Here is a 19,890-nt window from a genome sequence, read left to right on the forward strand (position 1 = left end):
TGATATTTTGTTACAGCAGCCTGAACTATGACATACCTCTTCCCATTTAGAAGCCTGTATTGGCAAAACAGCTTCAACAATACCAACATGCTTTCATAAAACAATAACTTTCTAAGGAAAGCATTATATTTTTTGTACTCTTTTTAGCTTGGTTCAAGAAGATATTCATAGTTGGGAGGAAAGAAAGAAATCCCAGACATGCTCCATTTCTTCACCGTTCAACCCTGTCACCATCATTGGCTAAGAGGCAAGAGAAGAATTTTGTACACAAGAGACTTAATGCATATGGTTTAAGATTTCAGCCTCAACTGTTAGGTTCTTCTCCAAACATCTCAAAAATCTGCATTTGGACAAACAGCTAGATGGCTTGTAGATATAGCTGAAGAATGTTGATCCACTCTTAGGCTGAGGACACTCAATTCAAGCTCGACGCATTTCACTAGCAGCTTTGTTTATTCATGTTGAAACTCAGTTTCAAAGCCCAGTAACCATAGTATGACTAGATAAAATAGAAATTTTATGTCAAAGTTTTCTCATTGCAACATCTCCTTCTATGAAAACACCATTTTTTAAATACCTTTCTTTACCTTTATTTCTCTGAGGAGCAAGCATGTGGCAATGAGAAGGGCATGTGCTACATTTTCTCACCGTTAGCCTGGGCAGCATGGGGTTCCAAGAGGAACACGAGAGTGGGGCTTAAAATGACCCTTCTCACTTTTAAGTTAGATGTGCTCATGTAAAGTAAGAAGTTGAAGATCAAGTTAGACAGAAGTTGAAGTTGGGTAAATTCCAAGGAATAAAATTTAACATTCACAGATAGGTACTCAAGCAACCTTTTGAAGGCCCCAAAGCTTGTGGAAATCCAGGCTTTTGCAGAGTTTCAGAATATCTACCACCACTTGCAGACCCAATGCAGTGGGTTCTACATAGATATCTTACACACATTTCCTTTTCATATTCTTTCCTTTGCCACTGAATAACTCTGTTCATCCCCTACCCAGCGCCTTCAGCTTTACCCACTCTCCTTTAAGCAGATCTGAGACCTGCACATTTACCTTAAAAATCAGATTCCTAGGGCTACAAGGACTTAAAAGACTTCAATTTAGGTCTTTATTGATCAAAAACAGAAAAAGAACCTGCAGTTGGACTGTATGTTTGTCACAGTATTTTTATGTGCATTATTTTATTTAAACTTTCATTCATTTTATGAGCAATGTAGGCCAAGAGTGGCTTTCCCAGCCTAGAGAAGAAGAAAATCAGTTCTAGTGAAGCATAACTTGTATGAGGCCACTGTCCTTTAGTTTGTAAGTGAGATGAGAGTTGTTCTGGGATTCTGATATCCTGAAAAATGCTCTTCCAGCTCTTCCTGGTCAACTTGAAAGGGAGAGAAGAAAACTAACTTTCAACAGGAGCGTTGTCCCAGCTTTCTGCAATTCTAGAGAATGTTTGAGAATCTTTATTATGACAGCATTCTTTTGATGGCCTTTAAAATGTTTTTGGGATGATGTGGGGAGCAGGAAAGTTTGAAGGCAGAACCTGATGTTGCATTGTAGGAACACAATTCAAATGTAGGCTCCTGGACTGATTAGATCCAGTTCACTTTCTATTGTCAAATGATAAATTCCCACCCTACTTTGGCATGAACTTTAAAAGGAAACACCAGTAGCCAAAGGCCAAGAAGAGAAAGGAACAACATTTACTCATATAAATAGTGAACACTGCCAAGCACAGAATTTACTGTGCACTTGTCTTGGATTTTCTCCACATTATAGCTTCACAAAAGCTGTGGTTCCAAAGTTGCACTGAATAGGATTCTGATTTGGTACATTAACACATCATGATACCAGTAGCACCTGATACGTGACTTCCTCTAGGTTTCAAGAGCATCTTTTATTCTGTCCCAAATATAGAAGGCAAGTTTTCTACCAAGTGGCCGGAGCAGGACAAATTGTGACCCAAGGTAGTAAAAGGAAGGCTGGGTGAAGGCCAAGATGTGGATGAAGACAGCCAGTGGCTGGAAGCCCAGAGAAGTCTCAGTTCCTGGCCTTAACAAGAAATGAAGTATGATTGGCAGCTGCAGAGCCAGGCTTTCTAAACCAACATTGTGAGTTTTCCACCGTCTACATGTGAACTATTTACACATTCCATACTACCTAGAAAATAGGCTAACCTGTTGTTCTCAGCTGAGAGTTGTGCTTGGACACAAAGTTCTAGAACTAGGTTCTGCAGGATTCTGTCTACTTTCTGTGAGTATGTGACTGCTCTTTTTTTTTAACCCCTTGTTATTTTTTGGCTGAGGCTGTCCTCCATTAATAGATTTAATACCTATTTATTTCCACTGCTATTAAAAAAAGTTTCTGAAGGCTGCCAAAGGATGTTTTTACCGTGTTCCCAGCAATGAATAGTCCTGTCTTTTTCTGCCGATATAAGCAAGCCTGTGATTGACTGCCAAGACTTAAAATTCCCAGGTTGAATCAAGTACACTAAAGCAGTGTTTTTCAAACTATGGGTCCCAACACATAAGTGGGTTGTGAAATCAATTTAGTGGGTAGCAAGCAGTGCCTTTTAAAAAATGAAATAAAGTAGACTGGAAAGCGTCAGTTCACTGCGTTTGTTAAGAGTTAGGATTGTTTTGTGAAACTTTTGTTTGATTTACAAACACACACCATTTGTATGCTTGGTCGTTATGTAAAATGTATTTCTTACTGTGGGCTGTGGTCATCAATTGGAAAGCCACTGCACCAAAGCAATGCCAGAAACACTGAAAGAAGTGACTTGCTTAAGGAAATAAAGCCCTTCTGATTTCTGACTGTTGTCCAGAGTGCTGGCTAAGGAGAGGGAGGGGATGAGGAGCCTCATGAAAAATGGACAAGAGCCCAGTGTGGGGTTTCAAGCCAGAGCTTGCTGGCCAAATGGGAAGGCTGGCAAGTGGACAGACGAGGGCTTTATTACTGCTGCCTATTAGCTGCATGAATACTAAGGAATTTTTAAAGAAATGAAACACATAGGATTTAAAGCACCAACAAGATCTTTAGGTAGACAACTTCACTATGAGAAAGATGTTTCATAAACTGTATCACAAATTTCTAAATGTTTAGTAAAGACAAACACAAGTTCAAGTGTGCTTGGATGCATATTCTTTTAGGTTAAAACATAAAAAAATTGCCTATATTCAGTCATTTTAACCTACAAAAATGGCAATTTTATATAGTTTTCCCTTCAAAGAGATTGCATTCCATTTTTTTTTCTTCAGGTAAACAGCAAGTGCATCAGTGTCTACTCATCCACTTACCCATCTACCTATCTATCCCTCTATCAGTCTTTTCTTTTTTTGGAGTTGAGGAGGGAGGGACCAAGAACTAAAATGCAAGTTGCCTTTCAGAAATGATGTGAAAATTAAAATACCACTTGGCTTTTTATTATAGCAGCTACTCAAAGGAAACCTAATTATTTTGAGGAGTCTGTTTCTTGGTTAGTGGATATTAATTGCAGCCTAGGCTAAAATATCGAAAAGGCTGTCACATTTTTTCTTTCATGAAATCTCTCCAACATATTTTTAAATACCTTGAGACTGAAGTCAATCTCCCTACTTACTGACATGACTAAAAATTCATTATATCTATATCTATACCTCAGAGTATTGGGATGTTCCCTATCATGGTGACAAACCTAAAATCTCTTCACCTTTACTTATAGATTCCCCCATCCCCAGCAAAGGCCTCCAGTGTCTTTCATTAAAAACCTCCTTACTTTTAAAGTCAATGCCTAGCTCCTCTCTTCTGATTTTTAACTGTGGCAGACAACATTTACTTTTCTGGGCATTATTTCCTATAGAAAAGAAATGAATTAGGTTGTGCTTTCCCTGTTTCCTCAGCCACCCAGAGACATGTCTGCAAGGCAATAAAGTTTTCCATAGTGTCTGAGCTGCAAAAAATGAGCCAAGAAAAACCTCAAAACACTAGCAGAAAGAAAAATCTTTGGTGCTTAGTTACGTTTCTTTTGAGATATGAAGGGGTGGGGTTGGGGGGATAAATCTTTCAGGAAGTTTACTGGGTTACTTTAATTAAATGCAAGGCCCGTGTCTCTCTTGGGCCATACATTTGGAGTGTCTGCCTGCCATGTTCTGCAAACAACTGAGAGGCACCAGGCCGAGACCCTCTTTGGGCCCATCTGAAATGTCTGAATTAACACGGGAGACATCTTATAAACAAAATGTTCTCTCCAGTGAGCATCATATCCTGGGCATGTTCACTGTAAACTTCAAAAACTATACTCAGCATTTTGAAACAAAATGACTATGAATCAAAGTTCCTCCCTAGTTATATTCAAAGGACTTTGGTCATTAAAGTTTTGATTTTCTGACAACTCAATTCAGTTTCTCCTCCAAGAGACACGATGCACAATCAAGTGGTTAAAATAACTTAATTAATTAGATATTAGGGGAAGAAATGTATTTTTCTGACAAGAAGCCTGATTTTTCTAGCAATTGTTGATCCTGGGATGGCATTAAAATCAGTCACAGCAGCAGAATTGCATAGTAATGACTAACCTTGAAACCTTTTTCTTGGAGACCCCAAAGCAGTCATCTAGCCCTAGAAGCTAATATTTTTCTATGCTCTGCCAGGCATGAAATAAAATACCTTAAAATAATTCTTGGAATTTTCTTGACTAACTTGACTGTAGGGAGGTGGCATCTGTTACTCAAGTAAGATGTCCTGTTCTCATGAATTTCCGTACCAAAGAGGAATGGTTCAGGCAGATCAACAGAGCCCAGGCTTTGGGACTACAGAGGACTGTGCTTAATTAAGCAAAAAACACTAATTGATCCCCTCCAACTGCCCTCCCATTTTCCTTAATGTACCTTTCCACACCTTACCACCTGAGAGCGTTACCCAAAAGAGAGATCCACAAAATAGGTTCCTGTTACAGCCTTCCTCTCACAATAGGAGATTAGAAGCCAAGTTGTACTTGAAATTTGTAATTTGGATTTAGTAAACTAAATTCCTATGATGCAGCAGTTTAAAGACTTTAGAAGAAAGACACAGAAAATGGGAGGCCTTTTGAATATTGAGTTCTGCCACTTCCTTTTATTAGCAAATGACACAGGGCTCTGCCTAGACATATTTAAATATAAAGTGCAAACTCCTCTTTGCTTTCAAAGCTTCATCAGTGTTTCTGTGCGCACATGAGTTATTGTCCATTGTCCCTTGGCATCTGTGGAGGATTGGTTCTAGGACCTCCCTTGGACACCAGAGATGCTCAAGTCCCTTATACAAAAGGGTGTAATATTTGCATAAAACCTACAGACATTCTCCCATATGCTTTAAATAATCTCTAGATTACTTATGATACATAATGCAATGTAAATGCTATGTAAAGAGTTGTTATACTGTATTGTTTAGCAAATAACAATAAGAAAAAAGGTTTATACATGTTTAGTATGGATGCATTTTTTTTCCAAATATTTTCAATCCATAGTTGGTTGAATCCATGGATGCAGAATCCATGGATATGGAGGGCTGACTCTACATTTCTTGCAAAATAAAACTGGGGCTCTTTTGCACATTGTCAACAAGACTGCAAATTAGTCCAACATTTTGGCAATATCTGACAAAATTCCAAATGTACATGCCTTTTGACACTGTGATTCTACATCTTGGAATTTATCCTGCAGACATAGTCATTTATGTAAATATATATGTATATATATATGTTCATTGTAGGTTTTATGAAATTGCAACATTCTGGAAATAACTTAAATGTCCATTAACAGAAGACTCAGTAAATAAATTTTGGTACATCTAATCATTCAATGGACTAATATGTGGCTGTTGAGAAAAAAGAGTAACATAAAGTGAAAGTTATATAGAGAGGTATGAAAAGGTGCCAAATTTTATTATTTAAGGAAAAAATTTAATCTGTGTTACATACAATGTGTGTGCACATGTTTGTACTATGTCTGCAATATTTCTGGTAAGGTATACAAGAAAATGAAAAAATGCAACTAGTGGTCACCTACAGGGAATAGGGCTGGAAGATAGGGAGGGGGCCTTCTACATTTCATTTTATATCCTTCTGAACTGCTCAATGTTATTACTACTTTTACCATAAACATGGATTGCTTTTACTAAAATGCTTTTTTAAGTGCTCCAGGGCCATAGTAGCTGTAAAAATTAAGTCTTTCAGTCCCCAGAAGCATCAGGGACACATCCAATTCTAATATTTATATTTTTAGATGGTGGCGAGGCTCTGAACTGAGATGTAGGTGCTGACCCCAAAGTGTGTTGTGCTGGTGCCCTCCTCTAAGCTTCCTGTCCTCTCCACTGTGTGCATCACCTTGTTTCAAGCCCTTCTCCCTGGCTCGACGTTAAGCTTCCTGCTGGGGGTCAGGAACCATCTTGTCCTCATTAATGACTCCTTGGTTCTCAGCACTGTGCCTGGCAAATAGTGGACTCTCAATAAATCTTGTCGAGTAAAGAAGTCAGTGGTCTCATTTCAACTACAGTTCTAACAGGATAATTAAATGTTAGAGTTAAGAAAATCAATAACAATAATAGAATGCTATAACCAAGGGATTTTAGCTGCATGTTTGGACCAGATCCCTCGGCTCCTGGGCCCTCTCACTGATCTATGGCAAGGGAATCTTGGACTATACAAAACATTGGGGTCCCATAAACTACACTGAGGCATTTCAATGAAAAAAAAACAGAACTTTGGCTAAAGTTAAAAAAGTTTAATTTATTTAAAATTTAGTCAATTTTATCAATTTTCTAAAAATAGCATTTGATAGAATTTCTCAGCTGCAAAGTTTTTGTTTGTTTGTTGCTCATAATTTTTTGCACCTGCTACCACTCACTGGTCTGTCCCAGAATCAAGTATAAAATATAAGCTGGTTTTACCCAAAATTAGGCATGTTACTTTTAGAAGTTCCTGGCCATCATCATTTTGGGGTGGTCTGAAAGGGTATCACGACTTCTACAAGCTCTGATACCTGAATGAATTTGAGAATGTTGAGACGTGTTGATCATTAAGCTATTGAGTTTTCCCTAGAATGTGGAGTCACCCATCCCAGTATCATTCAATCATACTGCAGAGTTCTCCCTTCCTAGGCTGTGCCCCTAGCAAGAGAAAGAAATGAAAATCATAGAGAAAGGAATGAAAATCAACTAGAAATGCCTTTCCCCTTCTTACTAAGAAAACTCTAGCTCATTATGGTAATCTGTCATTTTATTTAAAATTATATACTATGTCAAACATGCAAAAAAGAAAAGAAGACAATATTGCAAAATCCAAGGACATGCTACCTCAATTAATCAAATTGTATCATTTTGCCATAATGCTGAATTTAGTGTTTATCTGTCCCATGAACATTTTTATTCTGTTACAAAGGTACAGTAATCTATTCTTTTACCAACTAAAACTTTCAATAAAATGAGGCCAGATGAATTCAGTTCATTCAAATGGAATTTGGGTATAGGGTATAATTTCCTGAGCCTGGCCTGATTACATTCCCAAAGGCCATCTAGGGTAGGGAGGCTTAACTAAAATAGGCTGTGTCCAGGTTGTGATCAGTGCAGCAAAGCAGATGCCCTTGTGGCGGCTGCAGCATCAAGTTTAGTTTAGACTCGCAGTTAATTACCCACCCTATTCAGACTCTTTCTTACCATCCATCTTCTTTTCCTTCAGAGTCTGAAAATGCCTGGTACTTGGATTTCCAGTGTGGTAGATTGTTTCCACAAATGGCTGCAATAATCACTGCCACCCTGCATGTCTCTGGCAATGTGACTTTGCCATTCCTTTCATCAAGAGAAGTGGACTCCTTCTGAATTGAGCTGACCCTGCGGCTTGCTTTGATCAACAGAGTGCATAACTGACACTGTGTGGCTTGAGACTATGTTTTAAGAGGTTTTGTAGTTTCCACTTTTATACTCTTTTGGAAACCAGCTACCATGTAAGCAGTCAGACCATCCTGAGGCAGCCATGCTGTGAGGAAGCCCAAGCTAGCTACACGGAGAGACCACGTGAAGAAAGTTAGATGCCTGGCCAACCCCCAGGACATCCTGGATGTTGTAGCTCCAGCAGATGCCATGTGAAGCAGAAATACCACATTGCTGAGCCCAGCCCAGACTGAAGAATCATGAGAGGTAAAAAATAGTTGTTTAAAGCCACTAAGTTTTAGAGTGATTTGTTACACATTATTGAGTAACTGACTCACCCAACCTCCCTTAATGCTAAGGTATGAGCCCATGACCCAATTCTGGGCAATTAGATGTAAGAGGCAGTTTGCTAGAGGTAGTATGAGGAGGGTTTCTGGAAGAGATATTTTCCTTCCTGTAATGAAGACACATGTGACAAGACACTGCTTCTCTTTTGGTCTTTGGATGTGGCTGTGTGAACATATGCTGCCTAGAGAGGTGACTCTGAGGGGACAGCCTGGGAACAAAAGGCAACACGGAGACAATGGTAGGGCAACAAGATGGAGGGCACCTTGATGACCTGTCATGCCACCCTATTAACTAAATTAAACCAACTACCTTGGAGTTCCTGCTTTGTGAAGGAACTCCATTAAGTCATTTTGGGTCTGGAATTCTGTATTTCAAGTCAAATGACACAAATCTTATTTGTTTGACTCTAGGGACTAGCAAGGAAACTTTCCCTTAATGCTAGCAGCGTGCTGCTTTCTAATAATACACTGGCTCTCAGCACAATCATCCAAGGTGCTAAAACAAACAGGATAGAGATGTCTTCACTGAAATGTAAGAAATCACCTGTGAATTCAATAAAATCCATGTTAGCTTTCTGAAATACTATGTCCAAAAATGTCCCTGTAACTATGATACCAACTCAAATTCCTCACACAATTATATTTTAAATGCTGTCCTAGGTCTGAAAACTCACCACCTGGAAACCAGATTTAAATATATAACGGGGGCTGATATTCTTTATAGGAGGTCAAACATAGGCACAGCATTGTATTATCGAAACTAGCTCAAGATAGAAATATGAAAAAACATTTCACAACATTTGGAAAAGCCAAGTAATTAATATCTAAAGATGCTAAGTGATAGCCCTAACCACATGCATGTATACTTCGAAGATGCAAGAAGGTACATTTTTCTTTGGGGACTATTTTACTACACAATAATACAGTATACGATTACTAGGGCAGGCATTTAAATAGGCACAAATGTGTGCATCTGAGGTTATTGATTAGTATGCAACTGCTTCACCTGACATTAAATTGAGTGATTGAATGGTACTTTTTACTGTGACATAACTTAGTGTTTTGACTTAAGTACAAAGACAAGTTTTTGTTCAGAAGTTAAGTTTTCCACTTAAGACAATTATTGTGCCAGGATTTTTTTGCTTGCAAATTTTATTTCAGTAAGTTTGCCTGTATAACACTACTTAATGGCTACTCTGCACTTCTGAATTCAATTGAAACTTGTTAGCCCTCTTCATTTTCTTTGGCTTAGGAAAACCCTGTATCACAGAGTGTTAATGAGGCCAGCTTGGGGTTCCTGAGGCTTGGGTCTCAGGTCTAGGCCAACTATGAATCCTTGGGTCAGTCACTGAACTTCTCCAGCTGTCAGGTTCCCTATCTATAAAGCGATGGAATTTATCAAGCCCTGTCCAATAGAACTTTCTGTGATAATGTCAATGCTCTACATCTGCACTTTCCAATATGGGAGCCATTAGCCCTGTGTGGCTACCAACCATTTAATTTTATTTAATTTTATTAATTTACATTTAACCACCTTTGGCTAGTGGCTGCAGTAATGGACAGCACAGATAGGTGATCTAGGTCCTTCTGATCTAAAGATTATTTGCTCCTCCTACCCCAAATTTCCACTTAGTTTTCTCTTTCCTACATTTGCCTCTGTAACAACTCTCCAGTCTTTTTATTTTACTTAGAATTAAAGGTCAGATATGCCTTTATTGCCATTCCAGCCTAGAGTCAAGAGCTTAGAATTAACTATAAGCATTAACCCACTTCTTGAAATGGAGAAAAGGACCAGCTCTTAGAGGCTCTTTGATCTTCCATTAGAGCTCAGTTGGAGAGTCAAGAGTTATTTGGATGGAATAAGATCTGACATTTATTGAGTCAAAAGGCAGCGTTGATGTGGCTTCCTATTTTAGGATAATGTCAGCTTCGGTTAGAAGCTTTACTTCCCAAAGCTCCTGCTAATAAATATGGCCACATTGTTAGGATGGGCAATTCTTTTGCAAACACCGTCTACTGCAATTACGTGGTGTGACCCCTACTATGTGCCAAGGCACAGGACTGAGTTCAGAGGCTGAGAATATGAGTAAGTTTCCCTCCAGTAATAAAAGCCTAGGTCTAACAGAAGAGCCTGACCAGAAGATAAATATTTATAACACACTGTGACACATCCTACGACCAGTACATGAACAAAAGTGCTGTAAGAGTACAGAGAACAGAGCAAGCCCTGTCCTCCTTTCTGGTGAGCCGGGAGAGCATAAAGGAGGTATCCTGTGGAGGGTGATCAGGAGTTAACTCCAGCACCAAGGAGGGGGAGGATGTTCCTGGCAGAGGAGCATGGCTCCTTAAGGGATGTCAGTTAAATAGGGCTATCCACACACTTTAGGTTTGAGTTTCAGGGAACTCAGCAAGAACTGAGTACTGATTTTGTGACTTCCTGCCGAAGAGCCCTTTAGCAAGGTGATTTCTCAAATAGGTAAAATGATTCAAACTTTGGGTTCTGAATCTTTGTTGATTTCAAGGAGCAACTTTCACTTCCTTGATAAACAATGAGTGGCCCTAGTACTTCTAACCCCATTTAACTCTACCCGTATAGTATGAGAAATCACAAGGCATATCTGAGGGAAGACATCTTTTGAAGGCACTGAATGCCAGGTAGTATCCATGGGTTAAAAAGGAGACAATGAATTAATAAGAAGTGTAAGTGATGAGTGAGTAATAGGAAGCATAAATTTTTCCGTCAAAACAACCATTTCTTATCACCACACAGACTGAATCTTGGAATACATACCTTACTTCCAACAGTCTAATGCTAACCTCTTTGAATAACAGGCGTTCAGTCTTCAAGACGTTTGTTTTTCTGCATTTCCTCTTCCTACAGTGAAGTCACTGGGGGCAGATGAAATATAAAATGCTGGAGTTTGCCTCTCTGGCGAGCTGCAGAAAGGAATTTCTGCATTATTGTGATCATCTATTTCACTGTAGCACTTAGTTGCTTATACAAAGCAGTTCTCCTGTCCCTTGCCCCTGCCATTTAGAAATTTACAGGCTAAAAAGATGGTGATGACCCAGACGAGTTATGAAGGCCCTATAAACAAATGCATACTCATTACAGAAACATATAGTAAGCACTTGCCTTACGTGGCATCCACAGGCCAGGGAAATGGTGGGATGCTGGCGGCTTCGTCTTGAGGCAGTTAAATGATGTGAGGTTCCCTCACTGTTCTCGCCTGCTGTTAAGTAGCTACAACAGACTTCCAAACTCCTTCCCTCTGTTTTAGAGAGCTGTTCTACACTTGATGCTGCACATTATAATCACCTGGGAGCTTTAAAAAACCTGGATGCTCGGGTCACACATCCCAGACCAATTAAATCAGAAGCTGTGGGTTTGGACCCAGCCCATAATGCATTTTAAATGCCTCAGGTGATTCCAACTTGTAGCATGTGTAAGGGCCCGTGCTTTAGACTTCAGAGCAGTGGCTCCTAACTTTTGAATTTAAAAAATACACATTTCTAGGCCCCACCCCAGATCTACTCAATCACCATCTCTGGGGGGCAGATTTTCATGTTACTTTCTAAGAAACTCTTAGGTCAGTTTGATTCCAGCCCTTAGTTGAAAACCTTGTTCTAAAGCATTGAATTTCTATTTCTTCTTTAATGTTGTGCATATGAAATGTGAGAAAATTAAAATAGGTCCGTTAAAGACTACATAGAGGATATTTATTTATTTATTTTGGTTTCAACTTTTTATTAAAGTGTCACATACTTAAAAATAGACACATGCAGAGATTGAAAGTGAGTGCCTTGATGAAGGATCACAAATTGTGTCACTGGCACCCAGATCAAAAACCTGAAGCTTACCAGTCCCCTACAATCCTTCCCTTCTAGGTACTATCCACGCCCCACGGGAACCACAAACCTGATTCTAACATTTCTCCCACCTGAAGTTTTATTTGTTCCAATTCGGTACAATTGCAGTAAAGTTGACTTAATTTCATGCAAATAATTATTCAGATATAATTAAGAGACCAATAGTATTTTGAGGACAAATGGCCTAACACATCTTGTATTGCATTTGTTTATGATTATTTTAAACAAGGAAGAAGAAAACGAGGCCAGGAAGAAATACCGTCTCTGATTTTCATAGATTGTTAGTTACTGGGTACAATTTTCAAATACTTTTTACCCTAAGCCTTGTAACAACTCTGTACAGATAAGAATTATCGTCATCTCTACTTAACAGATGGAAAAATAGAGCCTTAGGGAGGAAGTGAACTGCCAAGATTTGGCCTCATGTTCCTCTTACATGGAAGGCCTTTCCCTCCATTGCTGCATGCACACCGTCTCTCACCTTTGTAACCAATTGAGGCTTTAGCCTCCTGTAAGAAATCAGCATGAAAAAGGGTCTCTAGACATGATTATGGATTGTGACTCATTTGATTGTTTTTTAAAAATTCATTCCAAAATACTTTATGAACTATAGTTCTCAAATCACATAGATAAGTTTTTTAAGTTAATATTTTTTTTCTGCTTAGAAAAGTAATTCAGGCCAGGCGCGGTGGCTCATGCCTGTAATCCCAGCACTTTGGGAGGCTGAGGCGGGCGGATCACGAGGTCAGGAGATCGAGACCATCCTGGCTAACACAGTGAAACCCCATCTCTACTAAAAATACAAAAAAATTAGCTGGGCGTGGTGGCAGGCGCCTGTAGTCCCAGCTACTCGGGAGGCTGAGGCAGGAGAATGGTGTGAACCTGGGAGGCTGATCTTGCAGTGAGCTGAGATAGTGCCACTGCACTCCAGCCTGGGTGACCGAGTCTCATAAAAAAAAAAAAAAAAAAAAAAAAAAGAAAAGTAATTCAGGTTCACTGTAGAATAAAATAAAAATGTAGAGGAAACTAAGAATCATGCATTATAACTGAGAGTTCTTTAAAAATAAGAAAGACCTTAAAGAGCCTGGGCTGTGTAGTTCTCCAGCCTTGCCTGGGGGAAGGAGAATGAGTAACTTGATCTTTGGATGCTTTTCAAGAAATTTAATGTGAATAACTTATTTGTAAGTGTCCTGTAGTTGGTACAGACCCGATGCTGTATCCTATACAATATGCACAAAATTTGAAAAGATCAAGAACTCTATCTGATCTCTGTTTTTCACAGATTACCAAGTGTAACTGCATTTCCCCCACAATTTTTTAAAACAGTTTCTGTGGTCATAAAAACTTTCTTTTTTTTTTCCTATTTGTTAACAGAATTGGCTGAAATTGTGGTATTTAGAAATTTATCATCAGTACATCTGAATTCTTAACAGAAATTCCAGGAAGCCTTGAGGTTTCTGGGGAAGTATGCTTTTTTTTTTTTTTTTTTTAGCAAACATACCAGAGTTTATACCTTTAAATGCATGTGGTTTTCTCTGGAGGAGGAAGCAGTGTACTTTTTCAGTGTGTTCCTATTGCTGAAAATACTCCAGGGGAATTACAGGAAAGAGGAGCAGGACAGCTTTGAGTTGCACATCCCAACACTGACTCTCAATTCCTAGACTAAATGGCATAAAATTTTTCTCACTTACTCAGCAATGACTCTTCAAAAGCCACCGATTACATCTCTAGATCTGTCCAGTCAACACAAAACAATATTTTCCCTATGCCTGAGGGAGGGCAGAACACTTTGCTACTCCTGGAATTTAGCATATACTCACAGGCAGTGCCACCTCCTCACCTGAGGCTGAGCAACCAGAGACCCAGGGTGGCTGGTTACACGTGACTTTGCTCAGTTACACCAGGAATTAAGGACAAAGTTGATACACTATTCCAGGTGTTGCGACTCAAAAGAAAGGAATTTTTTTCACTTAAACCCTCAAACATGGATTCTTGCATGATCTACCAACCACTCTGGCCATGATAAAACCTAATACTCATCCATCCATGTAGTTCTCGAATCTCTATGTATACAGTATATAATATCCATGATACAGGTGCACCACATTTATTTCCCAACTATTCCCCAATTTCTGGGCATTCGCTTGGTTTCCAGATTCTTCTTTCCCTCCCTACAACAATGATGCAATAAAATTCCTGTACACAGAATCTTGCATATCAATGCTTTTATTTTTATGGGCTAGCTTCCAAAAGCTGGGTCATATATGATATCTCTCTGTGTTTTTTATTAATAGAGTTTGCCAGATTGCTTTTCAAAAGTTCAAAGACCACAGGAATGTGTTAGACTCCCCCCATCTCTTCATCTAACTGCAGTGGTGGATATTATCGCTCCTTTGAAATATTTGCTAATTATTTTTTAAATTTGTAATACATATATTTGGTAGATTTGTATTTGGAATATATTACAAGCTTGTATATGTCAATGAAAAAAGTTAAAATTTTACTAATTTGATGGGAGGGGTATTTCATTGTAGTGACTGAATGGTAGACCCCCAAAAGATATGTCCATGTGGTAATCCCCCAAAACTATGAATATGACCTAATTTGGAAAGGGAGTCTTTGCAGATATAATTAAGGATCTCTACATGAAATTATCCTGGCTTATCTGGCTGGCCCTAAATTGAATGACAAGTGTCCTTATAAGAGACACACAGAGGGGAGACACAGGGAGAAGCGGTGAGGGCCATGTAAAGATGGAGGCAGAGACTGGAATTACACATTCATAAATCAAGGAACACCAGGAGCCACCAGACTCTGGAAGAGATAGGGAGGGATTCACTCCTAGAGCCTTCAGAGGGAGTGTGGCCCTCTCAACACCTTGATTTCAAACTTCTTCTCCCCAGAACTGTGAGCATATATTCCTGTTGTTTTAAGCCACCAAGCTCATGTAATTTGTTACTGCAGCCCTAGGAAACTAAATATACTCATTGTTACCATAAACTTTTGTGTTTGTCTGAAAACTTCTGAGGTTGAGCGTATTTTCATGTGGTTTTAATGATCATTTGAATGTGCTTTTCTGTGAGTTAACTACTCATATCTTTTCCCCATTTTCCCTACTGATTCTTATGAATGCTGTGGCAAAGCAGACATTAACACTTTGCCACATGTTGTAAGACACCTATCTAGCCTGTATTTTTTAGTTTGTTTATGATATGTTTGGTCATGCAATTAAAAAAATTACATGGTACAGTATGCTTATCTTTTTATCTATCCCTTATTAATTAGCTCTGTATTGATTATAAACATTTCCCTGACACTTGGGGTATAAAATTATTCTCCCAAATTTTCTTCTCTAAAATGTTTGTGGTGGGCACAAAGATGGTTCCCCAAAAAGTCCATGACTTTATTGCCAGATCCTGTGAAAATGCTATCTTACATGGCAAAAGGGACTTTGCAGATGTGATTAAGGGTACAGATTTTGAGATGGGGATATTATTCTGGATTATCCAGGTAGGCCCAATCTAGTCACCCGAATCCTTGAGCGGCAGATGTCACTATGGAAGAAGGGTTGGAGAGATGCAACATTGTTGACTTTGAAGATGGAGGAAGGAAGCCAAGGAGTATGGCTGACCTCTGAGAATGGCAAGAAAGTTGATTCTCCCTCAGAGGCTCCAGGCTGAAACCTAAGCCCTGTGAAGCCTGTATCAGACTTTTTCCCTACAGACTGCAAGGCCATAACTTGGTGTTGGCTAAGCCGCTAGGTTGGTGATAATTTGTTATGGCAGCAATAGCAAATCAATACATGTTTGCTGCTTAATTTAAATTAATGTGTACCATTATCCACCTATCATTTACTTTTGAATGTATTAGCAAGTAGGGCAACAACCGTTCTAGATGTACCCTCCATTCTGTTGTACTGATCAATTTGTTTACTCCTTTGCCAATATCCAGTTGTTTTGATATAGTCACTTCTACACGTTCAAGTACCTGGTAAAAGACAAGTTAGCCTCCTCTCTTCTTGTTTTGTTTTTTAAATAGTTTCCCTGGGTTTTTATAGATTTTGTTTTATGTCCTCTAAATAATCATTTCTTGTTGTATCTTATTAAGTCTTTTAAAATTTATGTTGTTATGGTGAAAATTCCATCTCCATTTGTAATTGATAATTCTTGTAAACAAAGTATACCACATACAACCATGTCTCAAGGCCTTTGAACTTGCTGTTCACTCTTCCTGAACTGGAATGTGCTTGTCGCAGTTGTCTGCACAGCAGAATTTGTCACAAACCTCAAGTTTCTGCTCAAATGCCAACTTATTGTAAGTGAAGCCCTCCCTAATCACCTCATAGAAAACAACACACCACTGCCTGCCATCCAGTCCATCGGCTAAGCATTTACTATACTTCTTCTCTGGCTTTGTATTTTTCCCCATAGCACTTGCCACCATCTGGCTTACCTACTCATTTATTTTCCATTACCCCCAACTAATATATAAGCCCTATGCAGAAAATGATTTTTTTCTTTTGTTCACTACTGTATCTCTAGGGACCAGATGAATGCTTATTATTCAGTGAGTGTTTAATAAATATTTGTTGAATGAATGGCTATAAAGAAGACTTACTGATTTTTCTACTTGTATTTTTTAGTCCAACAGCCTTGTCAAATATTCTTACTGATTGTTGCACTCCAGTTTTTTACTGGAGTCCTTCCACTCTTACAGGTATACAATCACATCATCAACAAAAAAGGTAATATTTCTCATTTGGTTGTATTCATTATGCCAGTTACATCTTGGCCAACTAAAATCACAGGGACCCCTGAAACAAAGATGAATAATGTTGATGGAAGCAGAGATCCTTATTTGTTTTTCACTTGATAAAACAAATTCAAAGAAAAAACAAATACAGAGACTCCTCCCTGTGTCTAGGCCCTGTGCCATGAATCTTTGCTGTGAATCTTTGCAGTGCCCTCATATTTTGAGTCTAGGCTTAGTGAGGTGAGTGTTTGGGCCAAAGGGTGGTCAGCAAACATGATGCCTGAAAAGTGCTTCTCACACTAGACTTGCTCTTGCTTCTCGGCCGCTACCTGGGCTAGCCTGCTGTAGGAAGAGAATATGTTGTGGAGTTTTTCCAATGTTCTAGTAGAGGCCATCCTCAATCAGCCCACAGCTAGTCAGCCCCAGACACCAGACACGTGAGCATGCCCGATTATCATCGCAGAGCTGCTGAGATGATCTATAGCTGACCACAGACGTGCAAGCAGGCCCAGCCGAGATCCCCTGATCCCCACTGTGAGCTACACATGTTAATTATCATTTGTCACTGAAGTTTGATAGTTATGCAACATTACTGGGACAAGAGATAATTGATACATTCTCTTATGTCTAATTTTACTACAAGGAGCCTGAGAGTTTTGCCATTAGAATTCTGTTACTTGTTAGTTTTTGGTGGATAGTCTTTATCATGTTTAAGTGAAACAGAAGGATACACTGACTAAGTTTTTTAAAAATGGCTGCTGAATTTTACAGATGCATTTTCTACATGTACTTTTATAATCCTTTTCCTCCTTTAATTTATTGATTGGACGAATATTTCGATAGATTTCCTAATTTTTACCGATGTTTAATTCCAGGAATAAATTTTTCTTGATCATAGAGTATTCTTTCTTTTGAGATGGCTTTGGAATGTACTTGGTAATATTTTATTCCAAAGTTTGCCCTTATGTGTATATGTGAAATTAGCTCATATTTTTTTTAGTCTGTATTTTCTTGGTCAGATTTTAGAATAAAGATTATATTAGCTTTGGGAAATGATTTTGAAACTTTTGGAAGTGATCAAGGAGCCCAAATACAAGAAGGGACATAAATATTTGAATAACATATTCTACACACTCAGTCTAATAGATTTGTACACAGAACTCACATCATATGAGTTAATAAAATAGATTTCTGATTGTCCGTGGAATATTAATAAAATATAAATCACAAGGTTAAAATGAACACCTTTTTTTAAAAGTAGATATTTTGATAGGATATAATCTTAGATCGTAAGCAAATAAAATTGATTTTAAATAAAGCAATAGCTAGTAAATCTTATCTACTTGAAAAATAAGAAACATCCTTTATAATAGCTGTAAGATTCATGAGAAAAGCAAAATTAAAATCATAAGCTATCTAGTATTAATAAAAAAGAGAATATGTTCCATCCAAAGTTATGAAACACAGCTAAAGCTATACTCAGAGGAAAAACGTGTGGCTTATAGCTATAATAGCTTCATTACTGAAGAACTAAGACGTTAACATAGTACTAACCTTAGTAAGTTTCATGAAGAACAAAAATGTAAACCTAAATAAAGTATGAAGAAGGAATTAATAAAGATAGATGCTGAAATATAGTGGAAAACAAAAATAGTAGAAAGAACAAATACATTCAAAAGCTGGTTCTTTTATAAAATATATAACCATCTTATTAATATGATTAAAGGAAGAAGAGGGGGAAATACTAGGATTGAGCAAATAGAGAAAAACATGCACACAAAAATGAAAATGATTATTAAGAAAGTACTAGAACTAGCCCCATTGTAATAGATGTGAAACCTAGAAAAAATGGATGATTTCTTAGCAAAACAGAAATTAACTGACCCAAGAGGAAGCACTAAAATGTAATAAGAAGAGACAGAAATGGTGATTAAAAGTCTATCATTTAAATGGGGGGAAGAAGTATCAGGATTACATAATTTCACAGCTGGGTTCCATTTAACTTTTAAAGAACAGATAATTCCAATGCTATTTAAACTAGTCTAGCCCATTGAAAAAGAGGAAAACCTCCTGAGTTTATTTTATGAATTGTATAGATCAGTGGTTCTCATAGTGTGTTTCCTGGATCAGCAACATCAGCATCAGCATCATATGGGACCTTGTTAGAAAGGCAGATTATCTGTCCTCCCCCGAGACCTACTGAATCAGAAACTTTGGGGTTGGGCATCCAGGACTCTAAGATGATTCAAGTGCATGCTAAAGTGTGAAAACCATTGCTGTAGAGGTAGCTGGCCTACATTTTATATACAAAAGGCTACAGGTTGGGTAGGGGTGGTGGATGTAGCACCAACACCCTAGGGTTGGGACTTCCTCTAGCAATAGAAGTTGCATGTGTAGGGTAAGGTCAAGGGGGATTACAATTACAGTATTAATATTAGCAGCTGCTTACATAGTGGTAGAAATCATAAGTGGTAATTGATGCAAAACTAATTTAGACATGGCCATTTGCATACTGCATTCTAATTACCAAAAGAGAAAAATTATATTTTCATTGTAAAAGCAAACTGGTTATAATGGGTTGGAAGCATTTTAATATATTTTAATAATGAGGTAAAGAGGTATGTGAGCTTCACACCACAAATTTCAGGCATTTCACATCCATTCTTATCTCATTTCCCTCTGTATCTACCACAAAAAGTATTATTATTAGCTCAGTTTTTTAGATGAGGACAGAAAGGTTCAGAAAATTTCAGGAACTTTACCAAGAATACCTAGTTCTATGCAGCATTCAAAATCAGGTTTACCTTCCTCTAATCGTGCCTTGGCATCTCCTACTAAACTTCTTAGAACTTTTTTTCCAAGACTGGGCTGACTCCCAAGAAATCTGAGTCTATCTCCTCCCCCAATGGGCTTCTAAAAGTGTTTCTTCCAATAGATAACAAACATACTTCCTCCTCTTGCTAATTTAGACATGTTTCAAAGTAAAAGTCCTGCAATTTTTGTTGTTGTTGTTGTTGCTTTACCTCAGAAACTAACAAATCTTT

At 38.3% G+C, this 19,890-nt stretch overlaps 1 protein-coding gene across 26 annotated transcripts in view; it reads right to left on the reverse strand.

Annotated features, from left to right (window-relative positions):
* The window catches only part of THRB (thyroid hormone receptor beta), a 377,155-nt gene that overhangs the window by 167,648 nt on the left and 189,617 nt on the right, over positions 1-19,890 (reverse strand). For 9 of the 26 annotated variants that reach the window (XM_063602735.1, XM_034955982.4, XM_063602733.1 and 6 more), the window contains one exon: positions 11,016-11,161. The exons of the other annotated variants lie outside the window; for them this stretch is intronic. The gene's annotated coding sequence lies outside the window, so the exon portion shown is untranslated. The remainder of the gene's footprint in view (positions 1-11,015; positions 11,162-19,890) is intronic. 26 annotated transcript variants of the gene reach the window in all.

The sequence above is a fragment of the Pan paniscus genome, chromosome 2, assembly GCF_029289425.2.
Source record: "Pan paniscus chromosome 2, NHGRI_mPanPan1-v2.0_pri, whole genome shotgun sequence".
NCBI classification, from domain to species: Eukaryota; Metazoa; Chordata; class Mammalia; order Primates; family Hominidae; genus Pan; species Pan paniscus.